Below are 22,830 nucleotides of genomic sequence, written 5' to 3' on the forward strand. Positions count from 1 at the left end.
CCATAACCCTCTTTTCACACCCCTTATCACTTTGCTTCCCTCCGACTGGCTCCATAACCCTCTTTTCACACCCCTTATCACTTTGCTTCCCTCTGACTGGCTCCATAACCCTCTTTTCACACTCCTTCTCACGTTGCATCACTCTGACTAGCTCCATAACCCCCTTTTTTGCCCTCCTTGTCACTTTGCTTCCATCCGACTGACTCCATAAACCTCTTTTCACACCCCTTATCACTTTGCTTCCCTCCGACTGGCTCCATAACCCTCTTTTCACACCCCTCATCACTTTGCTTCCCTCCGACTGGCTCCATAACCCTCTTTTCACACCCCTCATCACTTTGCTTCCCTCCGACTGGCTCCATAACCCTCTTTTCACACCCCTCATCACTTTGCTTCCCTCTGACTGGCTCCATAACCCTCTTTTCACACCCCTCATCACTTTGCTTCCCTCTGACTGGCTCCATAACCCTCTTTTCACACTCCTTCTCACGTTGCATCACTCTGACTAGCTCCATAACCCCCTTTTTTGCCCTCCTTGTCACTTTGCTTCCATCCGACTGACTCCATAAACCTCTTTTACCACTCCTTAGCACGTTTCTTCCCCCTGACTGGCTCGATAAACCCCTTTTCGCCCTCCTTAGAACTTCCCTTCCCTCTGACTAGGTCGATAACCCCCCTTTCGCCCTCCTTGTCATTTTCCTTCCCTCCGACTGGCTCCATAACCCTCTTTTCGCACTCCTTAACACTATGTTTTCCTTTGACTTGCTCAATAATCCTCTTTTTGGGGTTGGCAAAGGGTAGTTGATGATCCACAATTATTTTAATGAGCATATCAGTATTCACAGTTGCAAAGATGTTGAAGATTTCTAAAAGCGCTAGGGATCTACCGGATGCCCAACCCATGAATGTCTATATAGGAGAAGACATTCATTCAAATAGAACCCCACATTGGCTTATTCTGTTGGACACATTTACTCACTTGGAATCTCTCTCGGTTTGTGCAAAGGAGAAGTCAGCAGGCTTCCTGTGTCCTCCCATGGGAAGCAATAGGACCTGGTCATGGAGGGTACTTCAAAAGCCCTCCTGTCTCTGGTTATGGATGGCCCTCAGCCTCAATCCTTCTGTCTGCCTCTTGTTATGGATGGCCCCAGCCCTCCTCCTGGTTCTGTCCAGATTTTAGTTCCACCTTCCTTCTTGCCTTCTTGTCTCCATCAGTCAGCCAGACAGTCCCCTTTTCCCGCTGGGTGTCTAGTTTGGAAAACTCCTAACCACACCCCAATAATACCCAAATTATGAGGTTGTATACAAATTGTTCATATTACAACTGTTCGAATGACAATAGACCTTTTCACAATTGACCGAATTGTGAAGGTCAATTGTAACATATATGCGGGGGGAAACCCCCCGCAAACCCCCACCCAACCCAAACCCGCCCAAAACCCTATATATATATATATATATATATATATATATATATATATATATATATATATATATTACCAAAGCAATATATATGCGGTCAATTGTGAAAAGGTCAATTGTGACCCTTTAAATTCGGTCAATTGTTCATTCGAACAATTGTAAACGATCAATTTAGGTAATACCAATTATGAGGGGCCTGCTCATTGGATAATACTCCTGATTGGGCATCTCTTGTTGCTCCCCCGAACAAGGCCTAGCCCCTTCAATTTGATTGGTTCCCAGGGCTCCAGGCCCCATCTCTGGGAGTTCTTGCGCCACCCATCTGAAATTACATTTCTAAACAACTCAGATATGACTTTAAAAATCGTCAACACAACACTTGTTTCCAATTTTCAAATAAGGGTCGCTGTCCATATATTTCTAAATTGGTCTGATCATGCCAGTCTCAATGACCCGTGTCTGGCGTTGGCACTTGGCTACATCTGCAAATGGCAGATTTTTGCAATTTCGCCAGAAGAGAGTTCAGTTTAAATCTTGACATTCTACAGACAGGTATCTGATTTAATAAGCTATCCTACACCTGACTCTCTGATCCCTAACATTTTCTGGGAAGCTACATTAACATTTTAGCCTATAGCTCTGGTCCCCAATGTCTACTTTTGAGGGGATTCCTATCCATAAGGCTTTTTCTGTGATTTCCGGAATGGTCTGGGCAGTCTCTGTACCTATTATGGTTCTGCTGTTTATCAGCAAAATATGATCCCCCATACAATCCTATGAGTCCCTTCATTTATATGCATATTATTAATTCACTAAAATGGCACATTTCTGTTCCCAGCCCTGAGGGTAGCTTAGCCCTATGGCTTTTGTTGCCTTACTCTGCAATGAGATCCCATAACATTATTTCAAGGCGACCTGAGTACATGTTTTCTTATCTCCTTGAGTAGAGGGGTATACTTCAGCCCCCCTGAATCATATGCCATTCTCTAGTAACTGTCAATTAGCCCAGAACTTCACCAGTAAGTTGAATTTCGAGTATTTTACAGAGTTAAAACATCCATGGGCTAAATCTTTATTTACTCAGTGTTGGTCATTTCTCCCCAATACCCTCTGTCACAGGCACAAGCCCTGTCCCCTTCCAGGCTCTATTAAGCTTCAGAGAGTTTCCATATAGAGGGGCAAAGGAGTGTTTGACCTTCGTTGTATAATAGGGGCAAGGTTTCTTTAGGTATTGTGGGGTGCATTCAAAGGCCCCAAATAGAAATCCCTTTCACATGAACAGCAGGACTTTAAAGACTGAAACAAAAACAGCTTGGCCATTGTTTTGTTTTTTAAGTACAATTAAAGAGCCATGTGGAAAGGGGCCTACCTGTCATTCTCAAAGGAAAAGCAGCATTTGAATTTATAAAACAAGGAGGAATCAAAGATCCTTGTCACATGGAAAACAGGATTTTTAAACACTGAAACAAAAACAGCCTGCACAGGTGTGTGCAAATAAAAGCGGTTTAAATGTGAAATGTATCACTGCTAACAGAAAAATGTCAGGGAAAAGACATGATGTGCGGGTTGACAAAAAGCAATGTATATTAGATTTTACATACAAAACTGCAGTGACATTTGAAAAGCCACTTTGTGTTCATGAAAAAATGTCAGCCCAAGACAAACCCTTTTGCTGGCTGTGTGAAACTTCACAAGGAAATCTCCCATTTCCAGCCTGGACGTCCCATCTAATTACCAACTGCAATAAAGTGTCCTGCTAAAGGTGTCGAAATTCAGTTTTCTCCAGATCTGCTGGCTCTGACAGGTATTGACTGCAGGAGAAGTTCACCTTGGCTGGAGCATAACCAATATGTGTGAAAATGGGGGCAACAACTTCAAAGAGCAAGCTTCCAACACAAAGAGACTGATAAAAAAAAACTCTGGGTACAGGCTGACCCAGTGAAGACAAATGGCTGGAAGGAAGGAGAAGGGCCATTTGACCCACATGAAGATTCACAATTAATTTTAAACAACTATTATCATTTAGGCCTTTTGCTCAGCAACCATAAGGCAGAATTATTTCATCTACATACCATTTGTTAGGTAATTTCCAGAGAATTTGGGAGATATAGAATTAATCTACCTGTGACTCATGGAACTGGAATGGCTATTTAAGATGTGTTTCTTGCAGATCTGAACATGTTCCAAATGTGAGAGTTGGTGACGCAAAGGAACAGGAGAGACAGAGAGGACTGCTGAAACTTGCCATGTGGCAGTTCTAAGGAAACACAAGAGGAGATTGCTGAGAGTGCATCTGGGTGGAGCTGTCTATTCCTAGGAAGGCCTCAAAGCTGACTGGGTCCTGTGGTGGAGAGCGGGAGGCCATCTTTGAGAGTGGAGTGACCAGACCCCTGACCTATCTTTCCAGAGTGTCCTGAGATGCAGCTTTTTTTCCTGAACCTGAAACAGAGGCTTTCTATGTAAGTAGAACTGAGCCCTGGGAAACCAAAAGGCTGGGGAGTCTGCTTGCCTTGAATCCTTTCTCTTTATAAAGGGTGGGGGTGGGTGGGGCAAAACTGTGTAGATCCTTAGCCTATTCAACTAACATATTAATTTAATTAATTCCCCATTCAGTAGAATACTATGGGTGAATTTGTTAAAATTCGAAATTAACAAAGCTCTCTTCCCAGTGTGCACTGAAAGCTATAGCGTATACATTAATTGGGTAATCATTGTTGTCCTTCTGACCCCGACTTCTTTAAGGAACAAGGGTGTCTTTGTTCTTAAATTGGTCCAACCTTATTATCAAGCTTCCCCAACACAGGCCCTTCAGTGGCGGGGGGTCTGAAATTCTGAATTCCCCAAATGATTCAAATTTTTCTGTCTGACTCCCCCAACACAGACCAAAGTGGGGGGGGGGTAAAAAATAAACCGCTAAATCACCCTGTGTTCATTTTAAACCAAAAGTGTGGGCGGAATCACAATTGCCATATGTATTTGTATCAATCTTGAAATCCTAGCCTTTTAAATCCGCAGAAAAATCAAAATCACGCAACACTGCGTAATAATTGCTTTAGTTATTGATCAGTGTAATTATTTTGTGAAGTGACATTTGCAGAAAATGAAGAATTGCGATTGTGTTATTTTCAACTCACTTGTGTGATTTGTTTATGCCGAGAGAAGTTGATTGTGTTGTGCCACGAATAAAGTGGGGTTTGGCATTTTCGTGCTAATTTCCAATACTTTTAATAAATGCCAATATATTTCCCGTACACCGGCCTGGTCCTTGGCTCATTGTTAGCTAAGGGGAGAGGGATCTAAGGGGCATGAAATGTGTCAGAGATAGGGCCAAAGAAAAGAACCTGTTAAACAGTTTGTTGCATCACACCTTCAGTGGGAGGGAAGGAACTCCCCGTGTTGAGGGTGGCTTCTCAATAAACCGTTACAGTGTTCCAGCACAGAAATTAGTGTTTTTAAATCCTGCATTTTTATTTCTTTACATGAGACCTGCTTTAATCTTTTACATCACATCATATGCACATCAAATCATATGTATTTGTGTCCTGCACCATGCCATCCATGGCCAACCTTACAAACTGATATATGTTTAAATTACTCTGGCAATGGAGTTTCATATTTGATGCAGGAATTGAAATTAAGATCGGATAGGCAGGAGCTAAAAGCAGCTGCTGGTATCCAGCCTAAACCGGTGACCAGCTACCACTGCGGAATGAGGAGCTAGTGCGTGCGTTATGCAAATCTAACTTCCACATCATTTTACCCATTATTTATGACCCCTTATGCTTTAAATGCCATATAGATGTGTCTTAATGTTTAAACATTGTCCCAAATTCGCAGAGTTACATTCACATAGGTGTGTTTGTTTGGCATCAGTTGGTCTGGGGAGCCAAAAGTAGCTCCTGGTAACTGTTGGTGGCAAGCTAACCAGGCTCTTTTAGGCTTCAAGCAGGAGCTAAATAGCTCCCAGCTCCCCTCAATTACGATCCCTGTGATGTGTTCATAGTTCCATCCAAGCTGCAAAATGCACACACTTCTGCATGGCAGCTCTCTGTTTTAGCAAATTTGCAGTTTAGTGCATCTGTCACCAGTAATGGAAAGTAGGCCTAATTTCTTTTGGCTTTGTCACTCGAACACAGCGCACAATTCGTTTTTATTTCCCTTTTTCAAAAATCACTATTTAAACGTTTAGTAGTTCAGAGTTAAATGTTGGCCTTTTGGTCTGATGTCCACTGGTTTGCTTTCAATATTCGTACACTGCTAGGCCCCACATAGCCACATGTCAAAGTTTATCCTGGTGCTGTAAAATACCCCACACTATCTTCAACTTTCACTTCATTCCACCTTTCATGCATTCTAACTTTGTATCTCTCCTTTTTCTCTGTTGCTCATTCTTTCCCTGCTTTTTCTCTCTTTTTTTATTGCTCTTTCTTTTGGTCTGCTTCTTTCCATCTTTCTCTTTCCTTAGATCAGTATTTTCTTTTGCTTTTTTCTATCTTTATTTTCACTCGCTTTATATTTCCTGTCTTTCCTTTCTCTCCCTGTGACGGATTGCCACCTGCATGGGTGAGAAAGCCCTTGCTTTTTTGATTTTTAGTCCATAAAATGGTGCAGGTAATTCGATTGCTAAAAAGGAGGTCTACTAATCAGAACCTCTTTAATACATTTTCCATGCCAAAATATTATAGTACATACATGTGCCTTTGCTGACACAGCCTCTTGGCTCCCTCAGCATCACATCTGAAGTGGCACAGTGCAGGTTCAAAGTTCACATGTGCAACCCTGACTACTGTTGGAACTGCTGCTGGTAGTGGTGGCTTTTTAATCTTCTTCACGCTTAACTAAATTATAATAATTGTAAACATTAGCCAGTCTGGTGATGCTTACATCTTTAAATGTAAGCCATGGCTGTGTGTGACATGGCAAATGATAAGAGCACACAAATATATAGCTACAGTAATTTGAAATCCCACTAGTGGCAACTATGACTAATATGAAATGGTGTCTGGCCTGACTGTCTCCACTACAGCCATGTGGAACAATAGCCGTTCTTCTGACTATTTGATTCTCCTACAGGAATGGTAACACCTCCCTGGGAATGAGAACTTCCCCCAGGAGGTCTCCTGGGAACCATGAGTCAAAGGCAGGCGGTGGAATAATAAAGGCAACCCTCTCGCCAGGATGCTGATCACTAGAGTATCTTTGCTGTCAGCAGGCATGGGACGGGCATGGGACGGGATCTGGTTGGAGAAGCCAGGAAGCAGGCATGGGCTGATAGAAGAGTCCATCCATCTTGGTTTCTGTTATCGCTCCCTTCCATTTCCTGCCCCCTCCATTTCCTACAGGCAAGCTGCTCTAGGTGAGATGTATTAAGGCAAAGGGCACTTGTTACAACCACTTGGATTGGACCCCATACAGCAGGCTTGCTTTGGGACAATCCCCAGTGGCATTTGCCTTCATATGGAGAGGAAATATACTCCTTATTTGATTAGTCTTTGTACCATTAGAGAAGAAAGAAAGAAGGGATACACTTTTGCACCTCTTTTGGGAGTGCAGTTCATTCCAAATTCCTCTGCCATAGAGGTGAAGACAGAAGCCCTCCAAGGCAGAGGAAATCTCTGTACCCCAACCATCCCCAGAGAGCACTGGGAGTGAACTGATGTTTGGACCAAAGCCTCTCTATTGGCTGCACTGGAACCAGATTACTGGAGGTGAATGATCCCCTACAGGTATGAGCCAAGCTCCCTGGATTGGTAGTTGCCAAACAGAAGAATATACCTTGTCCTATAGTCCTGGGATTGGGCCTTACATACAACTCAGAAGTCCAAAAGCAGCTATAATGCCGTTTTACAGTCTTGAGACATCTTTGAGCCACTTCAACTATGCTCTATACCCTCCGAGCCAACACAGGACCCATGGTGCGGTTTGTGGCACTTCACGTACTTTGCAATACTTGCCTGCTTCTTCGAGCTGTCTCGATACTGTCCCACACCAGTGAACATCACCATCGCTGCGACTTAGGAATTGGCTCGCGTCTGTGGAAGGATCCGGCTCACTACATCCCGAGTGTCGTTCCAACCCAACAGGACAATGATCTCAACCCCACTCGACTGCTAACTTTATCTGCTGGAAGCCATCATGATTTATGCCGACTTGACCCAGGGGAAGCATTGTTTCAACCAGACTTGACCACCAGCTTGAACTTAATGAGATTGATCGACTCGCACCATCTCGAGCACAGACACGAACCACACACAGCCCTGACTTGACACAATGCAATGTCGACTTGCTGTTGGATCAACGCCACTTGCCCTGTCTCAATGGCAGCTCAACTGAAGAAAAGCACACAGAAGCATTGCTCAATGCCGGCAAGCACCCAATATAAAGAAATAATGTACTGTGGAGAGGTTCTGTCCCATCTTTGTGATCATAGTGACTTTTAAGCCCCACCACCCGTCTCTACCTTATCTTCTAAGAGATTTATGAACATTTACATTGTGTCAATGAAGGGCATGAGCACCGCTGCTCATCCACCCAGAGTGCCTTTCCATCCAAGTCCACATTGATGGGGTCTCTTTACAGGGATGGGTTTTTCCACGCTTTCCAGTTGCTTGAGTGCATTTGTATTGTCTAATTAAAAGTCTATCGCCGTCATTACGAGTTTGGCAGTATTGCAGCGGCAAATCCACTGGAATACCATGAGACTGTTTGGGTTGCTACTATTATCCGTTCACACCCCTCTTAAAGAGTGTAGCCGACCCTCAGCCCACATTACCATGATCTGTTTCACCTTTATAAGTGGGATCCCGGCTGCTTTAGTAATCGTGTCGATTCTTCAGTTCCAGTCAGCTTGTCTTCAGCCTCAGGATCCATGCCTCTTATACAGGAACCCAACCAATCAGCATGCATGTACCATTCAAACTATGGATGGTGGCTGTCCTCTAGGACAGCCAGCCTCCAGCTGGAAATGGTTCCAGGCAGGCACAGCAGCAGACAAACAACAGCATAGTTTTGGAGTTCTCCCCTGGTTCCTGTTCTCAGGCTTCACAAAGGGATCCTGTCTAAGACAAATGTCAAACCAAGACCTCCAACACACTGCACATCAGAAGAAGGACCAAGAAAGGACAATCCATCTTGAATTGGCAACAAAAGAACACTGTCACCATTTTGGATCAATGGTGACCCTTCTATCCATTACTGAGGCTGTGAGTACAGCCTGGGAGTAAAAATTGCACAAAGGTAGGTAGGATAACCCTACTGCCACCAGCCATTCAGATTAGCTTGTCACTGTAACCAAATTGTTACAGGAGTAGTGAGGAAGGGGTTATAGTGTAGCCCCTCAGCACACCGCATAAGTTGGGGTGTGCCGATCTCAGAACAGCAAAAGATAGGAAGGGTACTAAATATCCCCCTGCCCTTGGGAGCATGTGTTCCCACAAGGGGAACAACAAACCATAAAAAAGAAAGGCCAAGGGGCTCCCAGCAACACTGCACAGAGTCCTGTGCGCTGCAAAAGTCAACGACAGATGCCACAAAACATGGAGGAAAGCATGACTCCAAGAAAAGGGTATAAAAAGACATACAAAAGGATCCTAAACATAGAGTAAACGAATGAGCGAGTGTGGATAAAGGTTCCCACTCACCCAGGGAAATTGACAAACAAATCCAGCAAAAGTGCTGGGTGACTCGCATGTGAAGGGGATTTCACATAAACATGGAAATCTACCAAAAACTATTGTTTCTTTTTTCGACTGTGAGTTTTTTTTACTCTGGTGACAGCACCTCCCCTCTTAAAAAAGGGGTAAAGTCTCACGCACCTTTGTGTAATTGTGAACCCATCCAACCTGTTGTGGTGGGAGGCAGGCCCTTAGGGTGTAACTGCAGGTTCAGCTTCTTTGTGTCTGTGTGTATACTACACAATAAGCAGCTAATTCCCTCTATATCACAAGGCTGTCGAACCTGGGCACGGAAAATGACTCCCACCTATTGGAATCGTAGCTTGCGGGTCCCTGCTGCACCCTGCCCACAAGTGCCCGGATAGTTACTCCCTGTCGCATGAGCCATGAGTGTTGGTGTCTATTGCAGGTGAAACAGCAGCGCGGGGTGCTTACTGACTCACAACTGCTGGAATGTCGTGCTACAGATGCGGCAGGTATCCTTCCTGTACAAGCATCAAGACTTTTTCAATAAGAATACAAAGGTCCCCATGTGGACACACAAGACAGAAGTGCCTCTAGCCGCATGAAAATATATACCTGTCTCGGGAGGATAGCTCAGCAGCAACGTGCTCGCCTTGGAAGCAAGACGACGTAGAGCACCACAGGTTCAATCCCCGGTTCCGCGCTTAGAAACCTCTGGGTATTAAGCACGTTATAAATAACCTATTTTATCATATCTTACACGCCTAGCACTATGTAGCTCAACAGACAAGGCGCACAACAAATAACTAGGACAACAATAAGGAAGGGTGTGCCCATTACATTCCGCAAATCTCCAGTCACCCCCAACACACCCCTACTTTTAAGCACTCCACTTCAGAGCGACAACTGCATTCACAAAATATAGTGTAAAGATATCACTCCGACCGAAGACGAATTCATGGTTGAAAGCCTACGCCACGCTTACTAGAATCACAAAAAACAGCACTTTCAGAATAAATGAGGGCACGAGAAATCTTGTTGAAAAAAAAAAGCCAGAAGGAAAGGCGTTATTCTACAAAACTGGCTAATAGGCGAACTCTCCAATCGCTCTGTTCATTTTATCCACTCCATAAAGATGAGAGGTGGGGCCACTTACACTGATTTCTGAAACAGGAGCCCTAACCCACTAAGCTGGCACACAAGTAACATGTGCCAGGGTATCGAGAATTGAACTTGCTATTCGTTCAATTGTGCAAGTTGAAATAAGAGGTTGTTGTTGCTACTTTCGTTCAGAGGTGATTTGCCTGGCATTTTACACTGGGCTGCCTCCATTCTTCTTCTTCTTAATTATCGGATGCGTGGGCGGACCCACGCAGGCGCTTCCCCATCCTAAAGGATGATGTGCACAAGACCCACCAATCAATTCTTAGCTTACATAAACTCACAACTCCTCCCACCACCCCGTTTGCCTCACAAAATCCAACATCACACTATTCCTCCTCCTGCCTCTCTCCCCTTCACCTCCCAGCAAAGTCTTCCCACTCAGCTCAGCCACACCCAGCGCAGACAATCGAACCTTCATCAATTCTCTCTCCTCAACATGCCTCTCACACCTAAGCAGAAAATGTCCCACAGTCTCAGGCACACCACACACCGCACAATCTCTCGACCCACGTTTCCCCACTTGAAACAAACAATCATTCAGTCCCGCATGTCCTATCCTCAACCAATTCAGAATCACCTCCTCCCCGCTCCTCCATTCCAGACTCCCTGCATCCACCTTCTCCGACACTTTCCCACGAACACCAAACATCCACCTGCCCTTCACCCCACTCACCCACCTCTCCTGCCACTCATCTATGACTCATACCCTCACCCGCCGCCAGATCCACTAACTCATTACCCAAAATACCACTGTGACTGGGGACCCACGCCAACTCCAAATCCATTCCCCCGTGTACACACCGATCAATCTTCCTCCTGATGTCCATAATCACGTCCTTCCTATCACCATCCCCCGCCATAATCGCCTGCAACCCACTCAATGAATCTGAAAATATCACCACCTTATCTAACCCCAACTCGCACACCCTATCGATCGCCAATGCAATCGCCATCAACTCAGCCGTACAAATTGACACATCATTCGTCAATCGTTCCACTTTATACTCCCCAGTGCTTTCCAGATAATACGCCATACCCACTCTCCCAGACACAGGATCCTTCGAACCATCCGTAAACACCTTGCATCCTTCCTTTCCTGCCACATACGCCTGGCCCAAAGCTTTGATCTCGCTCCGCAATCCTCTTTTCTTCGACACCACATTCGCTAACTCCAAACACACCTTTGGAGACCCCATCATCCACCTCGGCCATCTCTCCAAATCCGTATCTGTTACAGTCATCAAATCGCCCACACCCCACTGCACTCCCTTTTCCCACATGTGAAACCCAAAAGTGCCTCCTTTCCTCCTCCATCGGTCCCTATAATAATCAAACCTCCAATTATACTTCAAACATTCACGCACCGGATGAGCCACACTCTTCGCACTGCACTTCACCCACCATCTCATATTCAACGCATCTCTCCTCAACCCCAACGGCATCTCCCCCACAAGCACCTGAACCGCATTCGCTGGAGAGGACCTCATCACACCCGAACACACCCTCAATGCCCTTGCCTGAACCCTGTCCAACCGCAACTTCTGACTTGCCGTGAAACCCACTGACACTTGACATCCGAAATCCATCACACTCAAAATTAACCCCTTATACAACATTCGTAGACACTTCTGTTGAGCACCCCACTCTTTCCCAGTCACCGCCCGCAACAAATTCAACCTTCGTTTGCTCTTATCCACCATTCCATTCACCTGCAAATTCCAGTTTAACTTCCAATCCAAAATCACCCCAAATACCGAAACTCTTCCACGCTTTTCACCCTCTCACCTTTCAAAACCAAGTCCAACCCTTGCTGCACTCTTCTCCTTGAGAAAACCATACTCACGCTTTAATCCACAGACATCGAAAAGCCCCATTTCCCACACCACTCCTCGATACGCACTATCGCAGCTTGCAACCGATTCTGCATCAACAAAAAACTTCGCCCTCTTACCCATATCAAACCATCATCTGCAAAGAAATCCACCTGACACCCGAAACCCTCCAAAGCTCGAATCAACCCGTCCACCATCACATTAAACAGCATTGCACTAATCACACTCCCCTGTGGTGTCCCATTCTCCATCTTCCAAACCTCAGACAACACCCCCCTCACTCTCACCTGAAAGGTCCTGTCAGCCAAAAACGCCTTAATCCACCAAAACATCCTCCCCTTCACACCCATCTCCAACAGTCTCACCAGCAACCCATTCTTCCACACCATATCATACGCCTTCTCCAAATCCAAAAAGAACGCCCCCACCATCTCCCCATCACACAACGCCTCCTCCAATCCAGTCACCAACCTCACTAACGGATCTGCCACTGACCGATTCTTTCTGAACCCACTCTGAAAATAGCTCAGACACCCATTCGACTCCAAATAGAACCTCAAGCGCTCAACTATCATCCGTTCCATAACCTTACACATCACGACAGTTAGCGCAATCGACCTATATGACTTACACTCCGTCGGGACCTTGCCACTCTTCAAAATCGCTACCACAATCGCTCTCTTCCATAATCTCGGTAAAACTCCACTCTTGCAGATCTCATTGAACAATGCTAACACCTCCAACTTACATTCCACCGACAACTTCTCCAAAAATACATACATGACTCCCCCTGGACTTGACTACTTCCCCTTCCGAATCGCCCTATCCAACTCCGCCATAGAAAACAGAGCCTCACACTGCTCTTCCCAAGGCCCAACATTCGCCAACAACTCCCGCATCTCCTCCTCAACCACTCCCAAACTTAGTCTCACTGCCTCCGGGAAGTTCTCTGAACTGTGCACTCCCGCAAAATGTTCCCCCAGCAAATTCGCCTTCTCCCCATCTTCACTGACCACCGCCACCCCTTTCAACAACACAGACATGCCACCCTGCGACTTCATTAACCCGGACATCCCCTTGAACTGCTTCCAAACCTCACCCACATCAGAATTACTCCCCAGAGACCCACAATAGCTCCTCCAATATCTGCGCTTTCTTTCCCTAATCACCCTCTGCACCACCGCCTTTGCCTTCTTATATGCCAACAAATCCTCCAACATTCCCGTTCTCATCGCCCTGGCCCTCGCATTCTTACGCGCTGCCACAGCCCGTGAACATTCCACCGACCACCAAGGAACCTCAACCTTCCCCCCTTTCCCCTTCTCTAACTCCGGAACTGCCGCTACCGACGCCGCTCTTATTCCATGCACCAAATGCTCATTCCATTCATCCACCCCCCCATCCCTATCCCGAGAAACAATCAATTCCTGACACAATTTCTTATACAACTCCCAATCAGCCTTCCTAAAATTCAACCGACTTCCAAGCATCCGGGATCTGACCCCTACCACACCCCTTACAGTCACTAAAATGCCAGAGTGATCACTCCCCATATCCCCATCCTCACGCACCATCCAGTCACATTCACCCGCAATCGCAGCAGACACCCAAGTCAGATCCAAACACGACAACTTCCCAGTCCTCGCATCCAATCGTGTGCCCCAACCGTCATTCAGCAAAAACAGACTCAATTCATCCGCTATACCCTCCAACAGTTCCTCATTTGCATCCGTCCGATCACTGCCCCACAACGTATTGGCACTGTTGAAATCACCACATAAAACACAAGGTCCCACATGTCCCCTTATCACTTCAGACAGCACATCCACCTCCACCACCACACACAGATTATAATAATTCAACACTAAGACTTCTGATCCTCCTACCCGAATCTCCGCCCCGATAACCTCCACTGCTCCATCTACCACAATCTCCCCTGCAACCAACCCCTTCCGAACTGCCACAGCTACACCCCCCCGTCCCCTCCGTCCTATCTTTACGAAACAACTCAAAACCCGGAATCACAAACCTCAGATCACCCCTTAACCACGTTTCCTGAATACAAACCACATCATCATTCAATTCCCCACACAACACCGCTTTCAACTCCTGCCCATTCCTCAACAAGCTCCTCGCATTCCACTGCAAAATTCTCAGGCCGACCCCCCACTCTGTTTCCGCACTTTAGTAACCTTCTTGAACACATCTTCTTCCGACACATCTACAACATTCAAAAACCTCCTCCCTGCTTCCACCACTCCTTTCGTAAGATGCGACACACTGACTGACAAATTCCCCTGAACCAGCTCCAGCACATTTATTATAAAACACATAAACTCAGTTTTCGGGACAACCACCATTTCTGCGCCTTTCACCTCTCTCACCACTCCCTTCCTTACCGCAGCCTCATCCACCACCAGCTCTCTCCTACACATTTCACTCACTACTCGAACCGGTTTCACCTTAGCCACAGCCTGCGCATAAGATAAACCTTCCGCAGCCCTCACCTGCACCACCTCTCTCACCACCCTTTGACTCTCACACCCCCTAAACGCAGTAGAGTGCCCCTCCACAATTCACACACTTCTCCGGAGTTTCCACCTTACATTCTTTAATATCATGATCTCCACCACACCTCCCACAGTGCCTCTCATTCCTGCATACTCTCGCCACATGTCCAAACTGCTGACACTTATAACATGTCAAAGGCAATGCTACATAATGTCAGGAAGGTCAGTAGACTCCTCTTCTTCCTGTGATACCCCAGACTCCCCTTCCTCCCCTTCCTCCTCACCTTGGAGTCTCCGGCGTTGAATTAGCGTTGGATTGTCCTTAGTTCGAGTCTTCACCCCTTTTTTTTGAAGATAGGGACGACCAAGGTAGGACGCCACAGTGACACCCTTTTGGGTGATCTGTGGCAACCCTCCTCGGGCGCAGTTATTCGGGGAAAAAGCCAATGGCACAAAAAACCCCGGAAGAATAAGATCTTCAAGCGTAGAGAGGTATTGGTTATACCTTCCGGAGGCTGCAGTAGAAGGAGAGGAATCGGATGAACACGGTCCAGTTATCGAAGAAATTCCAGGAAGAATCGGGTAAGATCCAGATCAAAGAAAGTTCCAGAACAATAAAACAGAAGAGGACTAGGCGAAGCAATCCAAATGGCAGGCAGAGGTCGGTACACGGGAATCAACAGGAGGTAACTCTGGTACAGATTTAGCAGACAAGGGCTGGACGAGGCAATCCACAAGACAGGCTGAGGTCGACTCCAGGATATCACTGATAGGAAAGAAGGAGGATAAGAGGAGGAACAAGAGTGGAGAAATCCTAACGGGGAGCAGACTAGAAAAGACGGAAAAAGAATAGAAGGAAAAACTCAAGACGGAAGGGAGGAAGGGTGATTAGATGGGAACGGAACCGACAAGGAGGAGAGGGCAAGAAGGCGAGGAAGAAAAACCTAGATGAAGGTTCGGAGCGAAAGAAAGGGAAGAAGGAGTGAAACAAAGAATACGGAAGGGAAAATGTTGCTACTCAGAAAAATGACAGCGGCGCAGGAACAGGACGAAAACACTGTATGTTGCAACGCACCTGACCCCGGAAGTGAAAAGGCTTAAATACCGAGTTCAGGTACGCCGCAACGACAACTAGACCTGCACTGCACGCTCAAAATTTACGTGACGGAACCCGCTAGGGCGGGCGCAGCTTCCACTTCTTCCAAAGCCGCCAGTTTCCCTGCGGCGTGACAGTATGCCCCCTCCTAAGGTCCACCCCACCGGGTTTATTGGGATGTCTGAAATGGAACCTACGCAATAGGAGAGGTGTCTTTAAATGTGTTCTAGGTTCCCACGTGTCTTCAGACCTCGGGTATCCTTTCCAGTGGACTAAGTATTCTAGACGTCCCTTATGATATCGTGAGTCACAAATTTGGGATACCTCATAGACGTCTTCAGTGGGATCTGGAGGGACTGGAGTGTTCTTCCTTTTCCGGAACCACCTATCTTCCATAAAGGTCTTCAATTGAGAGGTGTGAAACACCAGATGTACCCGACTTAATCGAGCAGGTAGCTCTAAGTGAAAGGCTACTGGGTTGATTACATGTGTTATTTTGTATGGTCCTATATATCTAGGGGACAGTTTAGACGGGTGAACCCAACGTGGTAGGAATTTAGTGGATAGAAGTACCTTGGATCAGACTCCCCAATTGGGCACTGGTCTCCTGTGTTTATTAGCTTGGGTTCGATTCCTTTCTTGTGCCTCTAAGAGTCCTAGTCTAGCTTTGTCTTGGGCTTCTCGGATAGTTGTTAAAGAAGCTTCCACGGAGGGCACCGAGGACTCAATGTTTGCCAAGGGAAGAAAGGTACGGGGATGATACCCGTACGAGCAAAAAAAAGGGCTGGAACCTAAGGCAGAGTGGCAGGTGTTGTTATATGAAAATTCGGCCGTAGGGAGTAACTGGACCCAATCATCCTGTTGTTGGTTGACAAAACACCGGAGATACTGCTCCAACGTACCATTAAGACGTTCAGTTTGTCCATTCGATTGTGGATGGAATCCCGAGGTCAAGGCCCTTTCAATACCTAATCGCTTGCATAAGGCAGACCAGAAATGAGAAGTGTACTGGCTGCCACGGTCTGATATGATCTTAGTAGGCATACCATGTAGCTTGAATATGTCACTCAAGAAGACTTCAGCCATGCGAGATGCAGAAGGTACACCAGGTAGGGGTGAGAAATGTGCCATTTTAGTGAATGAATCGATGACCACCATTATACAGGTACAGCCCTGAGACACTGGCAACTCTACAATGAAGTCAGTCGAGATAGTGGTCCATGGACCTGTGGGTATGGCACCGGATTCCAACAATCCCAGAGCTTTTTGTGTGGACGACTTGTTACGAAGACAGGTGACACAAGACTGGACGTATTGTCGGGTCTCTTCCTTCATCCTAGGCCAAATATCTCGATAAGAGTTCTTGCGTGTTCCGAATTCCACGATGGCCTGCAATTTTGGTATCATGGCACCAGGATAATGCTGTTCTCCTTAATGACGGAGTCGGCAGATACAACTTGTCCTTAACCAGATATAAACCTTCCTTGATTACATAATCGCTCTTGTTGTTAACCTTTTCTGTTTCAAATCTCCCTCCAGAATTGTCCTTGACCTGTTGCAGGAATGTGGACACCGCTCCTATCCTCTGAGTTCTTGCAAACATCAATTCTGTAGTTGTTTCTTGTTCAGACAGGTAGTCACTACGTCGAGACAGGGCATCTGCCACTAAGTTATGTTCACCCGGAATGTAAGTAATGTTAAAATCAAATTGGGCGAAAAAATGTGCCCACCTTGCCTGTCTTGTGTTGTAACATTCAAATTGACGTAATACCTGTAGATTCTTATGATCTGTTCGGAGGGTAAAAGGGTGTTCTCCACCTTGGAGAAGGTGTCGCAACTCTGTGCAAGCTAATTTCATAGCCAGCAATTCTCTCTCTATCACAGAGTAGTTACGTTGACTGGGGTTAAGTGTCTTGGAATAATAGGACACTGGATGTTCCTTCCCTTCATACTCTTGCAGTAACACTGCTCCGATAGCAGCAGAAGATGCGTCAGTTTCCACTATAAAAGGACGGAGCTGGTCAGGTTGTCTTAATATGGGAGCTGAACAGATGGCTTGCTTGAGTTGTTGAAAACTCACTTCGGCTAGAGAAGACCATTGGAAAGGAGAGGAAGATTTCTTAAGGAGTGAGGTCATCGGGAGTACCTGTTGAGAGAAGTTGGGTATGAACTTCCGGTAGAAATTCGATAACCCAAGGAACCTTTGGATGTCCTTAACAGACTTGGGAGACGGCCAGTCTAGAATAGCATTGACCTTCTGAGGGTCCATGGCAATTCCCTCAGAGGAAAGAATGTACCCCAGATATGATATGGACGTGGCCGAAAATACACACTTTTCCAATTTGACAGAGAGTTGATTGTCTTTGAGTCTGTGAAATACTTCCTTGACATGAGTGTTATGCTCAACTTGTGAGTGGGAAAAGACCAATATGTCGTCAAGATAAACGATGACAGAATGTCCTAAAAGATCTGAAAAAAGTCTATCCATGAAACGTTGGAATATCGATGGAGCATTTACAAGGCCAAAGGGCATCACTTGATACTCATACAGACCATAAGGGGTCCTAAAGGCTGTCTTCCACTCATCTCCGGTTTGAATCCTAAGCAAATGGTAAGCGTTGCGTAAGTCTAGTTTAGTAAATACTGTAGCTGACAGTACGGCATGTATGATTTCAGAGATGAGAGGCATAGGGTATCTGTCCTTGACGGTTACCTTATTTAATCCTCTGTAATCAATACAGGGGCGTAGCTCTTGCGTGTCTTTCTTGGGAATGAAGAATAAAGAGGCACCAGCAGGAGATTTAGAAGGTCTGATCAACTTATTAGCTAAGTTCTTGTCGAGATAGTCTCTCAGATACTGCTTTTCTTGCATAGTCAAGGGGTACATACGACCAAATGGGACTAAGGCATCTGGGTGCAGTTCTATGCAGCAATCCTCGGGTCTGTGAGGAGGAAGTTCTAACGGTATCTTCTCTGTCACAACCGCAGCGTAACTATTTAAATAGGATGGTAAGCAATGTATGGATTTGGATTCTGTCCCACAGGAAGTCTGCATCATAGAAAAGGTAGGCTTCGGCAAACAGCTTGCCTTGCAGAAGGTTGAATGAAAACTTAACAGGTTTCTAGACCAGTCAATGGTAGGGTTATGCCGACGCAACCATCCAATGCCTAGAATCAAAGGGAAGTGAGCAGCTCTGATAATGTCAAAGGAAAGGCGTTCAGTATGTTGCATGATACGCATGGTGAGGACTTCGGTAGAATGGGTAATAAGGCCTGAGCTCAAAGGTTCGCCATCAACTCCCTCCACCGATTGATCCTCGGTCTTGGCTATCCGAGTCAGTCCTTGACTCTCTGCCCAGTGGGTATCTATAAAATTACCTGCAGCCCCACAATCCAGAAGGGCCTGAGTCTGAATTGAGGTCTGGCCGTTCAAAAGAGTGACTGTCATCACCATAAGACGATCATCGTCAGAACACTCCAAAGTGGTGACTGAGAGGGTAACAAAGGGACTGGATTCCTTCCCTCGGTAATATGTCCCCAAATTTACCGAGGGTGCTTGTTTCCCGAGCGCCTAGGAGGTACATCAGGACATTCTCGAAGCAGGTGAGTTGAAGATCCACAGTACATGCATAAATTCCCTTCTCGCCTCCTCGTACGTTCTTCTGCCGAGAGAGGAGAACGGGTGATGCCGATCTGCATAGGCTCTTCACGCGAGAGACGAGTAGAGGGAGATGGTGCAGAAGGAGAAGCAGCTGGGGGCACAGGAAGACCACTCTTAATCCTTCGTCGCTCAGCTCGCCGTTCAGACAGCCGGAAATCGATCCGAAGTGTTGCAGTGATTAGATCGGCGAAAGTTGAGGGGCGTTCGATACGTGCAAGTTCATCTTTTAACTCTTCTCGCAGACCCCTCCGAAAGATGACATTCTGGGCTTGTTCTTGCCATCCAGCTTCCGCAGCGATCTGCTTAAATGAGGTGATATAGGACATTAAATCTGAGTTTCCTTGTTGGATGTCCAACAGATCCTCGGAGGCCAGAAAGGTGCTCTCTGTTCGAAGGAAGGTTTGCTTCATCAAGGTTTTGAAAGCCTCATAATCCTGGAGCACAGGATCAGTTCTATTGACTAAAGGGGTGGCCCACGTCAAGGCATTGCCAGACATGTGGGTTATCATAAAACCAACCCTGGTATGTCCAGAAGTAAAGGCATGTGGACGAAATGAGAAATGTAAGTGACACGCATCCAAGAACTCCTTTAGCCTTTTGGGCGTCCCATCAAACTTACCAGAGACTAACGGTAAGGGAGGCAAATCAGTTGTCGGTAGTTCTCGCTCTGCCATCCTCTGTTGTAGCACAGCGTTTGAGCCCTTTAGATTCTGGACTTCCAGGCCCAAGTTTTGGACGGCTGCTACAAGTTCCTGAACCTGCTGCGGAGTGGCCATGTCGCATTCGTGGCGTTGCAAACTGTCAGGAAGGTCAGTAGACTCCTCTTCTTCCTGTGATATCCCAGACTCCCCTTCCTCCTCCTTCCTCCTCACCTTGAAGTCTCCGGCGTTGAATTAGCGTTGGATTGTCCTTAGTTCGAGTCTTCACCCCTTTTTTTGAAGATAGGGACGACCAAGGTAGGACGCCACAGTGACACCCTTTTGGGCGATCTGTGGCAACCCTCCTCGGGCGCAGTTATTCGGGGAAAAAGCCAATGGCACAAAAAACCCCGGAAGAATAAGATCTTCAAGTGTAGAGAGGTATTGGTTATACCTTCCGGAGGCTGCAGTAGAAGGAGAGGAATCGGATGAACACGGTCCAGTTATCGAAGAAATTCCAGGAAGAATCGGGTAAGATCCAGATCAAAGAAAGTTCCAGAACAATAAAACAGAAGAGGACTAGGCGAAGCAATCCAAATGGCAGGCAGAGGTCGGTACACGGGAATCAACAGGAGGTAACTCTGGTACAGATTTAGCAGACAAGGGCTGGACGAGGCAATCCACAAGACAGGCTGAGGTCGACTCCGGGATATCACTGATAGGAAAGAAGGAGGATAAGAGGAGGAACAAGAGTGGAGAAATCCTAACGGGGAGCAGACTAGAAAAGACGGAAAAAGAATAGAAGGAAAAACTCAAGACGGAAGGGAGGAAGGGTGATTAGATGGGAACGGAACCGACAAGGAGGAGAGGGCATGAAGGCGAGGAAGAAAAACCTAGATGAAGGTTCGGAGCGAAAGAAAGGGAAGAAGGAGTGAAACAAAGAATACGGAAGGGAAAATGTTGCTACTCAGAAAAATGACAGCGGCGCAGGAACAGGAGGAAAACACTGTACGTTGCAACGCACCTGACCCCGGAAGTGAAAAGGCTTAAATACCGAGTTCAGGTACGCCGCAACGACAACTAGACCTGCACTGCACGCTCAAAATTTACGTGACGGAACCCGCTAGGGCGGGCGCAGCTTCCACTTCTTCCAAAGCCGCCAGTTTCCCTGCGGCGTGACACATAAGCTTTCACACGAAACCTCTGATATCCCAAATTCACCACCTCCAGACACTCCGCTCTCGCAAACCTCACTGCCACAGTTGTAGACACCACATTCCCATGTGTATCTCTCCTCCCCAGCCTCCACGCCTCCACTACCCCCACCTCTGCCAGCTGCTCCTCCACCGCAGACATATTCACAGTCAACGGTACCCCATACAACACCCCCTTACACGTCACACTACTCTGATCAAACACGCGCACCGCGCCCCTACCCAGACAACCCACCTCCAGTATCTTAGCCTTAGTATCAGCACCCATCCCCTCCACCAACAACCGACCCCGTCACCACTTGCACCCAAGTGACATTCCCCACAGCCTCTTTCAACCACCCAGCAATCACCATCGGATTCTCCCCCTGAAACGTTTTCCCACAACTATCTGGCTTCAACACCACCTTCCACACACTGTCATACTGCATCTGCTCCTCCCCAGGCACACCGCTTCCTGAGGCCCCCAGCCCCTCCAAAATACACTTTTCCTGGGTCCCCAACCCTGAGATATCCCTAACCGTCCCCCCACCATCATTCTTTTGTGGAGACCTGCTGTGATGCTGCCCCTCATTTCCCCGCTTCCCCCCCTGCACAGATGTAGACTTCACAGTCAGTGTCCTCCCCCTTTTCTCCCCTTCCTCCACCCCTCCCTTCATTTCAGCCTTCCCACCCCCGTTTCCCATTCTTACCACTTCCTCCAAGCACACTCTCCCCCTGCACCCTCCTAGAGAGTCCGCTCTATTTCCTTAATCCCAGCTCCCTCCACCCAGACACCGCTCCGCCCTGCCTGGGTCCGCCCACTTCCAGAGTGCCAAAGCGTGTATCTCCTCACACGCCTTCCGACGCGCCTCTTTCCCACCCACCGCGACCGTTACTGGCGTTCCGCCATCTTTCGTCACTGAAACAGTCTTCACAGCGGCGCCTACTTCCCCCTCTCTGGGCTGCCTCCATGAACTGATTAGACGGACCAACGGTTATTCTCCTCTGGTAAAGTTATGGTGGGTTTAAAAAGATTTGGGGAAAAAAACATTTGACCTGAAATGTGAAAGTAAGATAGTCCATTTAAGCCAAGTCACACATTCCACAATGCCAGCTAGTAGACATAGCTGGAAGTTCACCTCCAGTTCTGAGCCACAACAGCAAGGCATTGTGGTTATGCAAATTAGCCCAAATGCAGACCTTTTCTCTGGGAAATTGTCTTCGTCTTAGAGGGCAGTGGCTCAAAGGGACTAAAGGCCTTGTGAGGAGGTACGGATCACGAAGACCAATACTGTCCCCAAAATCCCTCACACCAGCGACATCCTCACGTACACCCCCGCCCCCCCCCCCCCCGAGATGGCTCCCAGCAACCCTGCAGCCAACCACACTTCCCTACCCTGCTATCGGGTGAACACCACCACCCCCCACCTCCCTCACCCTTCCTGCCCACTCTAAAATGGATTGGCACTCCAGCGCATCAGACAAACCCAATCAATGTACTTAACCTCATTCTAGCCCATCTCAGACCCCCTACCAAAACTCACTCACCCAAACGACCCCCCATAATCAGCCTGCCCTTGCACCCTGTTGCTCCCCTACCACACACTGCAAGGCATAAGGCACCCTGCGTGGGCTACACACTGATACACAGACTCACCTCCTGACTGGCTGAACCTC

The 22,830-nt window shown here is 47.0% G+C and overlaps 2 protein-coding genes across 3 annotated transcripts in view; one reads left to right on the top strand and one right to left on the bottom strand.

Annotated features, from left to right (window-relative positions):
• Positions 1-22,830, bottom strand: part of LOC138453051 (sterile alpha motif domain-containing protein 12-like) — a 250,784-nt gene that overhangs the window by 195,206 nt on the left and 32,748 nt on the right. The gene's annotated exons all lie outside the window — the stretch shown is intronic.
• LOC138453050 (uncharacterized) overlaps positions 3,776-22,830 on the top strand; it is a 275,851-nt gene continuing 256,796 nt past the window's right edge. The window contains exon 1 of the mRNA XM_069605506.1: positions 3,776-3,881. The gene's annotated coding sequence lies outside the window, so the exon portion shown is untranslated. The remainder of the gene's footprint in view (positions 3,882-22,830) is intronic.

This window comes from Ambystoma mexicanum, chromosome 4p (assembly GCF_040938575.1).
Source record: "Ambystoma mexicanum isolate Mex_15411 chromosome 4p, UKY_AmexF1_1, whole genome shotgun sequence".
Classification (NCBI taxonomy): domain Eukaryota; kingdom Metazoa; phylum Chordata; class Amphibia; order Caudata; family Ambystomatidae; genus Ambystoma; species Ambystoma mexicanum.